Source organism: Lissotriton helveticus, unplaced genomic scaffold, assembly GCF_964261635.1.
Source record: "Lissotriton helveticus unplaced genomic scaffold, aLisHel1.1 SCAFFOLD_874, whole genome shotgun sequence".
Classification (NCBI taxonomy): Eukaryota; Metazoa; Chordata; class Amphibia; order Caudata; family Salamandridae; genus Lissotriton; species Lissotriton helveticus.
Genome location: NW_027612009.1, coordinates 45,602 through 55,351, shown reverse-complemented (window position 1 = coordinate 55,351; position 9,750 = coordinate 45,602). Strand labels below are relative to the sequence as shown.

Below are 9,750 nucleotides of genomic sequence, written 5' to 3'. Positions count from 1 at the left end.
AAAATGTTGTAAAACACAATTCTTATTGTTTGTGATTACAAGTTCCTTGTTTCAATTGTTTAGAAATATTCTATTTTGAAATGAAGCATAATCATAATAGGCATCACAGACAATATCTTCATAGTATTTTTATCTCATTACTAAATAAAACTCAACTTTTTAAGCTTTTATTTATAATTGAACCTCAGTAAACAGTTATACATATTGTATTTTAGTAAATAAATATTTGTAAAAAAATTTTTTATTAAAGTTACATGTAATACTTTACTCCATTTGACAAAAACATACAATTAAAATTTTCAATTTAATAAACAAGACAATCATTCAAAAAATGTATTTCAGTGCGCCCATTTTCAATTTTTTCAATGTCTCAACATCATCTACTTCATCCTCATTGGAGTCTAGGAAGTCCCCTCTCATCAGTACAAGTTCTGCTTCATATCTATTTAAATCTTCATGTTTTTGTAGAATTTTGATTGTCATCTGCAAAGAGAAAAAATTTACTTTTAAAGCAACATACTTTTAGCTTTAAAGCTTACATGGAAAGTAATCATACCATATAAACATTCAATACAATAATTACATTCCTATTTTATTTTATTTTTTAGTACTATACATTTTTAAGATGTATTAATTAGCAGGTGTTAAGTGTGTACACTTATTTTCTCTTTTCAAAACTTTGATGCAAAATAAATGTAAATTAGCTTTTTCTAATAAGATAAGCTTCTTAATTTTTATTCTTTTCTTGCAAACATTTTTATTTCATGTTATACGAAAAGACACATTTAAATGTACAACTATTTCAGATTTTAAATATTGCTTATCTTTTGTTGTCTTTCATCATTTCTATATTTAGTATTACCCTTGCTATCTAAAGTTTTGAACATGTTACAAGTTGTCTGATTACACCCAATTTAAACATACAAGGATATCCGTTTGCCTATTGTGTTTGTGAATGGAAAATGCCTGGTTATTTTAATTTTCAATGTTTTACCATCTTTGGCTAAATAGTCGAACCCTACATACTTCCAGGTTAATGTGCATACACTGTTAAATAGCACATTTTAATTCATATTATTTTATGCAATGATATATGTTTTAGATGAAATGTTATTTAGGTGACATGTAATGAATTATTGGCAGTTTTCATAATAATCACAAATTCTAAGGTATGTCTTGTAAAGAGAAGGGTTTACTAATTTGTGTCCATTTATGTTTTTGGAACCTTTCCCAATATCCTCATAAGTGTATAACCACATTTTCATGCACCACGTGCCCAAATATTCATTTTGGCCACTTGATCACAGAAGATGGCTAAACACCAACTCATAGTTTCATCCCTTTCAATAACAATGCATTATATTTCTTTTTTAATATGAACATCTTATAACAGTTAAACACACTCAAATTAAATAATGTTTTGGCATAAAAGTAAACTACATTTTTAATTCAAAAACATTTTTCAAGTATAACCCCTATTTGCCTGCTTGTGATTCTCATAATGCGAACTAATCTCATTAAAACTTTCTGCTTGGCCTGACCAGGTTTAGTTTTTCACATGCCAGATTTGTATTCAATAATGCTCAAGATGACTACTTTATTCAAGGAAGCCCACTGTTTTGTCAGGTACACAACTTTTCAATGGATGTCCATCATAATGATACGATCCTTCACAACATGTCAGTCATAGACATTATTATTCCAAGAATAGTCATAAATATGATAGAAATGGCCACAGATATAGCATGATTACTAACAATGTGGCATTTAAAGCTTCCATTATCCAATAATTGCTTTTGGGAAGCCTTTATTTAAGCTGTATTAAACTTTATTATGCCATTGTAAACATAATACCAACAAAAATGTCATTAATCACAAAATAATTACAAAAAGGGGGTGGTGATGGACAGAGTATCTGAGTTAATCAGAACACTCCTACCCAGTCAACAGATCAGGGCTTGATCCATCACCGTTTTTTAGCTCACTGCACCATCCCAGTTCAGAACCTGGCTATATGCAAATTAGTCTGTCCCTGGCCCAGTGCATCATGGGAACAGGGCAGACCAAACTACCAAGCCAATTCTTCACTGGAAAGGAAACAAGCATCCGGGGACCGGTTTCTGGCATTACAGCCGTCTTCGGCCCGGCTTGGTTGAATCCTGATGGTGCAATGAGCAAGGGACTCATGTCTGAGCATACCCTTCCACACTCATGGTGGCCAAAATAAGTACAAAAAGGGGGTGGTGATGGACAGAGTATCTGAGTTAATCAGAACACTCCTACCCAGTCAACAGATGAGGGCTTGATCCATCACCGTTTTTTAGCTCACTGCACCATCCCAGTTCAGAACCTGGCTATATGCAAATTAGTCTGTCCCTGGCCCAGTGCATCATGGGAACAGGGCAGACCAAACTACCAAGCCAATTCTTCACTGGAAAGGAAACAAGCTTCCGGGGAACGGTTTCTGGCATTACAGCCGTCTTCGGCCCGGCTTGCTTGAATCCTGATGGTGCAATGAGCAAGGGACTCATGTCTGAGCATACCCTTCCACACTCATGGTGGCCAAAATAATTACAAAAAGGGGGTGGTGATGGACAGAGTATCTGAGTTAATCAGAACACTCCTACCCAGTCAACAGATCAGGGCTTGATCCATCACCGTTTTTTAGCTCACTGCACCATCCCAGTTCAGAACCTGGCTATATGCAAATTAGTCTGTCCCTGGCCCAGTGCATCATGGGAACAGGGCAGACCAAACTACCAAGCCAATTCTTCACTGGAAAGGAAACAAGCATCCGGGGACCGGTTTCTGGCATTACAGCCGTCTTCGGCCCGGCTTGCTTGAATCCTGATGGTGCAATGAGCAAGGGACTCATGTCTGAGCATACCCTTCCACACTCATGGTGGCCAAAATAAGTACAAAAAGGGGGTGGTGATGGACAGAGTATCTGAGTTAATCAGAACACTCCTACCCAGTCAACAGATCAGGGCTTGATACATCACCGTTTTTTAGCTCACTGCACCATCCCAGTTCAGAACCTGGCTATATGCAAATTAGTCTGTCCCTGGCCCAGTGCATCATGGGAACAGGGCAGACCAAACTACCAAGCCAATTCTTCACTGGAAAGGAAACAAGCTTCCGGGGACCGGTTTCTGGCATTACAGCCGTCTTCGGCCCGGCTTGCTTGAATCCTGATGGTGCAATGAGCAAGGGACTCATGTCTGAGCATACCCTTCCACACTCATGGTGGTCAAAATAATTACAAAAAGGGGGTGGTGATGGACAGAGTATCTGAGTTAATCAGAACACTCCTAACCAGTCAAGATCAGGGCTTGATCCATCACCGTTTTTTAGCTCACTGCACCATCCCAGTTCAGAACCTGGCTATATGCAAATTAGTCTGTCCCTGGCCCAGTGCATCATGGGAACAGGGCAGACCAAACTACCAAGCCAATTCTTCACTGGAAAGGAAACAAGCTTCCGGGGACCGGTTTCTGGCATTACAGCCGTCTTCGGCCCGGCTTGCTTGAATCCTGATGGTGCAATGAGCAAGGGACTCATGTCTGAGCATACCCTTCCACACTCATGGTGGCCAAAATAATTACAAAAAGGGGGTGGTGATGGACAGAGTATCTGAGTTGATCAGAACACTCCTACCCAGTCAACAGATCAGGGCTTGATCCATCACCGTTTTTTAGCTCACTGCACCATCCCAGTTCAGAACCTGGCTATATGCAGATTAGTCTGTCCCTGGCCCAGTGCATCATGGGAACAGGGCAGACCAAACTACCAAGCCAATTCTTCACTGGAAAGGAAACAAGCTTCCGGGGACCGGTTTCTGGCATTACAGCCGTCTTCGGCCCGGCTTGCTTGAATCCTGATGGTGCAATGAGCAAGGGACTCATGTCTGAGCATACCCTTCCACACTCATGGTGGCCAAAATAATTACAAAAAGGGGGTGGTGATGGACAGAGTATCTGACTTGATCAGAACACTCCTACCCAGTCAACAGATCAGGGCTTGATCCATCACCGTTTTTTAGCTCACTGCACCATCCCAGTTCAGAACCTGGCTATATGCAAATTAGTCTGTCCCTGGCCCAGTGCATCATGGGAACAGGGCAGACCAAACTACCAAGCCAATTCTTCACTGGAAAGGAAACAAGCTTCCGGGGACCGGTTTCTGGCATTGCAGCCGTCTTCGGCCCGGCTTGCTTGAATCCTGATGGTGCAATGAGCAAGGGACTCATGTCTGAGCATACCCTTCCACACTCATGGTGGCCAAAATAAGTACAAAAAGGGGGTGGTGATGGACAGAGTATCTGAGTTATTCAGAACACTCCTACCCAGTCAAGAGATCAGGGCTTGATCCATCCCCGTTTTTTAGCTCACTGCACCATCCCAGTTCAGAACCTAGAACAGGGACAGACTAATTTGCATACAGCCAGGTTCTGAAACTGGGATGGTGCAATGAGCTAAAAAACGGTGTTGGATCTAGCCCATATCTCTTGACTGGGTGAGAGTATTCTGCTTAATTCAGAGACTCTGTCCATCACCGCCCCTTGTTGTATATATTAATCACAAAAGGTCATGAAAGTCCGTTTTTACTGCACTGTGAGAAGTTTTCACACTTTTTAAAGTCAAAGGAGTGGCTTGGCATTTGCCGTATAGGTAATGCAAATTAGTATCCCTGGGTTTTAGGGTGGGAACAGGTAAGTTAACCTTATAAAAATTGGTTTAAATAAATATTTGCAAAATATTACATATCAATGTAACCTCTTTGCATCAATTTAGTACTAATTACCTGTCAATACAAATGAAAGTATATAATCTTTACTTTGACATTTTTCAGAAAGATGCTTGTGCCTTTTTAGTAGAGAAAAACTTTTTTGTACAAAATATATACAATAAAGAATGCCTTGGACTATAGACACAACTACTTTTTTGAACATACCAGTTTTCGGAAACTTAAGTATTTGTAGGTTATTGTGCTCAACCTGCAGGTGCAATGGTCTTACATACCTCGTTGGTTGTGAAAAGCTAATGATCTCCTTCCCTTACGCGCAAACTTAATTTGAGGAACATCCAGTAACAGGGCATCAGCAGATATTAAAGATCGGTTTGGATTTTATCTTAGTTAATGCTAGACAGTGTAAACTGTGGACTATGTCTGGGTGACCGTGTTGTGTCAATTTACAGCAAGTGGAATCTTAACTGCCCTTTTCTGAACATGTTGCAAACAGGGCCAAACATTTAAGAAAGAAGCCAAAAATATAGCGCATTGCATTACTTTACCCGAGAAAGAATGGTAGCACTATGTTTCATACCCAGGTTTGCAACCCAAAAAGAAAAAACAGGACACTAAATTTAAATTTACTTGCTTTTAGAAAGTCAACTAAAATTTAATGAAGAAAGACAGTGCTATATCAGAGTAAGTGCCAGTGTACAAGCCCATTTCAAATTAGAAGCGCATCAATTACTATTTTCAGTTATTGACAAAGGTTCTAAGTCAGAAGATGTGTTTTATCCCTCTTAAATTTCAAGGCATTTTTTCACAGCCCCATGCTCAATGACAGCATACATGCAAAAAAAGTAATCTCAGATGTAGATTCACCTCTCAGATGTCTTGTCACCTCTCCTGTGGGCTGCTTAATGTCCGGTCCCTTTGTAAGCACCACACGGAGATCGCCTTCCTCATCGAGTCCGCGGGGCTCGATGTTCTGGTTCTAACGGAAACCTGGACGCGGGAGGACTGTGAGGTTGAACTGGGTTTTTGGCCTACCCTCCAGGGTTTAAAATCAACCATACCCCTCGTGTGAAGAACCGGGGTGGTGGGATTGGATTAATTTATAGAGGCACGCTAGCTCTCTCCCAGCTTAAGATTAGAGAGGTGTCGGGCTTTGAATTGATTGGGTTTTCTCTTAAAAATCACAAGAAGACTTTTTGCTCGGGCGTTTTGTGCTACCGTCCGCCTGGCAATGTACCTTCCCTCCCTGACTTCATTGACCTGATTTACGACCTCTCTAGCACCCACTCTAAGCTAGTGGTCTTAGGGGATTTTAACCTGTGGTCGGGTGGCCCGCTGGACAGTGCGCTTTCCACTCTGTGCCAAGCCTGCAATGACATCCAGCTGCAACAGCTGGTCCGGTCAGCCACACATCGGAAGGGCCACGTTCTGGACCTAGTTTTCGCAGACACCCAACTTGTGTCTGTGGATGACATCTTGTGTCAATACTGGACGGATCACTCGCTGGTTGCTTTCTCCCTCTATTTGGGGGATCACTCCTCGGTGGAGGCTGGATCTAGACAGGCTAAGTTGGGCAGACCTTTGTCTCGACTCCTAAAAGCCTCGCCTCTGCCCAGACTACTACCGGGCAATTTCAGTTTGAGTGACTCGGTGGAAGAGAGCTATACCACCTTGTGTCAGTCCATCTCGAACTCTTTGGACAAGGTAGCGCCACTCCGTAGGTCAAGGGGCAGGCTGAATCGGGCGAGCCCCTGGTATACGGACGCCCTGCGGCAGTTAAACCTTAGCTGCAAATGCGCCGAAAGGGCGTGGAGGAAGCAGTATTCTGACTCAGCGAAGGCTATCTTTAGGCAGTCCCTGCAGGAATATAAGACACAGATTAAGGTGGCTAAGGCGTCCTATCTGGAAGCCACCTTGAATCAGGCTTCCAACAAGTCACAGGCACTGTTTAAAATCGTTAGGGACCTGACTCATCCTTCATGCGCGGTCAATAATGTTCCTGCGTCGCAGGTCTTGTGCGACTCCCTGGCCTGTGCCTTCGAGGAGAAGATCGTTAAGATCTTGGAAGGTTTACAGAGCCCAGTACCTTCCTCCCCCGGTTCGGGAGCTCTGGACGGCTCGCCCAGTCGACCCCAGCTGTGTGGTCCTGCTCTCAGTTTGGGAGCTCCGGACTTGCCTCCCAGTCGACCCCAGCCGGGTGGCCCTGCCCTCAGTTTGGGAGCTCCGGACGTACCGCCCCAGTCGACCCCGGCTGAGTGGCCCTGCCCTCAGTTTGGGAGTTCCGGATGTGTCGTCCAGTCGACCCCAGCTGAGTGGTCATGCCCTCAGTTTGGGAGCTCCGGAGGACTCGTCCAGTCGACCCCAGCTGAGGGGTCTTGCTCTCAGCTTGGGAGCTCCGGACGTTGTGTCCAGTCGACCCCAGCTGAGCTACTTTCCCATCCCCTCCTTTGAGGAGTTCTGTAGTCTGGCACAGACGGTGTCATCTGGCTCCCCGCTTGATCCACTCCCTCCTAAATTTTGGAAGGTGTTTCAGGACGAACTTTTCCAGCCCTTGTACTCCATCTGTCTCCAGTCGTTTGATACTGCAACGGTCCTGGAGTGCTGGAAACTGGCAGTGGTATCACCTCTCCTTAAGAAATCCACCTTGGACCCCGCCTGCTTGTCTAATTACCGACCCATTTCCTTGCTTCCCTTCCCCATTAAGATCATGGAGAAGTTAGTGACCCGCTCCTTGTCTGGCTTCCTGGTAGAAAACATCTGGTTTGATGAGGCACAGTTTGGCTTTCGTCCAGCACATGGGACGGAATCCGCGCTGGTGACCGTGCTTGACAACTTGCGGTCGCGGGTCGACAGTGGTCGGGCAGCCTTTTTGGTGCTGCTCGACATGTCGTCCGCGTTTGACACGGTCAGCCATCCTACCCTTATCAGGAGGCTGGAGGAGTGTGGGGTTACGGCAAGTGCAAGGGACTGGTTGGTCTCTTACTCGGACAACCGGCAGCAGGTGGTGGCGTTACCACCTTTCAGCTTGGAGGTGCGGAGAGTGGGGCAGGGGGTGCCACAGGGCTCGGCCATCAGCCCTATACTCTTTAACCTTTACCTCCGCCCTCTGGTCCAACTAATTAAATCATTTGGTATCTCTGCATTTAATTATGCGATTGATACCCAGTTTGTCTTTTCGCTGGAAGGGAAGAACGCGGTCCCACTGGAGACTTTCCATCGATGCATGTCAGCCACAGCTGACTGGTTCAGTTCTAACTCGTTGCAGTTTAACAGTACCAAGACTGAGGTACTGTACTGCTCCTCGGACCGGGTTCCTCGTGTTCTCCCGGCGAACTTCTGGCCCCCGTTGTTCCCCGAGACTGTGTCAGCCGCCGAGTCGGCTCGCAACCTGGGGGTTATATTCGGCCCCACGTGAACAAGACCACGTCCACGTGCATGATGCTGCTTCGCATGTTGCGTAAAGTTCTGCCACTTCTTCCCGAGCAGGCTAGGCCTCCCGCCACAATGCTAAAATTGAAGGGTGTGCCCGCCACTGCGGCGGGCACATCCTAATTCCCCCAACTGGACCCCCGCCCTTATGGCGGGCGGTCCCGTTCACCATTATATCATCTTCAGTCGTTCATATCTTCTCATTGTATTAATCTTACTTTCTTATGTAGATTTTATGACATTTCTGTCAGTAAATAAAAATATACACAATTTGAACAATGCTTATGAAGGTGCAATTCAATCCACATGTTAATGTGTTATTTAATTCACACGTCTGCATTTCATGAGGTGCTATAAAATCTAACGTTTCCCATCTTAAAATCAACTTCTTCACCTCAGATTTGTCATTTGTGTGGGCTAACAATGTAACTACTTTTTATTTGCATTTTATATGCATTTAATGATATTTCTTATACTTAACAACAAATAAGTTTTAAACACAGTTTTAAATTATTTGTTTCTTTTATTAAAAACACAATTTAGAAAAGCAGTGATCATTTCATTACCGAAAACTCTCACCTCTGGTAATAACACATCAATCATGAGTGATGTTTTTCGGCTAATTAGTGAAAAATGTAGAACTTTCTTAATTTGTTCCGTTAGACTTCTTGCCTGCAATACAAAATAGTTATAGTATTGGTATTAGCGACGTCGTTTCATATAATAATTCAATTACAAAGTGTGGTTGATAAAGATAATATTTTACTCACATCATTTTCATTGAATATTGTCATCCTCCTATTTAATTCTTGTTTTAATTTCGGCATAAATGTAGGGTTTGAGAAAAGGAACATTCGATTTGATTTCTTTTTACCCTTTATAATATTGTTTGCATGTTCCTATTAACGATAAAACACAAATCAACAATTAGACAAATCAATGTTTCTCAAATTTGACCGTATTATCATTTGGCAAGTAGCTGAGAATGTCCAAAAGTTTTGTTGTCAGCTGTCTTTAACTAGCCAACTATACATTATAAATACAGTCAGCTCTACTTCATTGTACTTATTGAAAAGACTTGTAAAGAATCAACTTTCTTTAATATGAGCACAAGCTCAAAAAATAAAGAACTAAGTTACTCTTGACTTTCACACACATGGAGTACGTTAGGAGTAAGACAACTTATACATGTAACTAAAGAGTAAACCAGGTATTTTGCAGAAACATTTTACATATAATCATATCAAAGGTTTTGTGTATCAGTCCTGATGAAAATGTATGCTTACTTTAACAGAGGGAGCTCCTCTACTAGGGAGGAGTAGTGTTGCCTTACTGCTTTCACACAGTTCTAGAAGCAGAAACATAAAATGGTAATAGCTTTGTTTTATTATCAATTTATGTTTTTTTGCCTGCGGGTGGGTGGGCGGAGCGGGCTCTGCAAAAGGAAGGGGAGGAGCGGTGTGCCTGAGCACTACTTAATGTGCAAAGACTGTTTTTTCAGCCCCCTGGGGCTACCCAAACTAGTCATGCATACTCTGTCCTGCTCCATGCATGCTGCAAGGCAGCATGTAGAAC

At 43.0% G+C, this 9,750-nt stretch overlaps 1 long non-coding RNA gene across 1 annotated transcript; it reads right to left on the bottom strand.

Moving 5' to 3' along the window:
* Positions 1-263: 263 nt before the first annotated feature.
* Positions 264-9,073, bottom strand: LOC144807495 (uncharacterized). The gene is made up of 3 exons (XR_013606342.1): positions 8,946-9,073; positions 8,755-8,847; positions 264-483 (listed from the first exon to the last, which is right to left on the bottom strand). It is a non-coding gene; the product is annotated as an uncharacterized LOC144807495 (long non-coding RNA).
* Between the last annotated feature and the right edge of the window lie 677 nt (positions 9,074-9,750).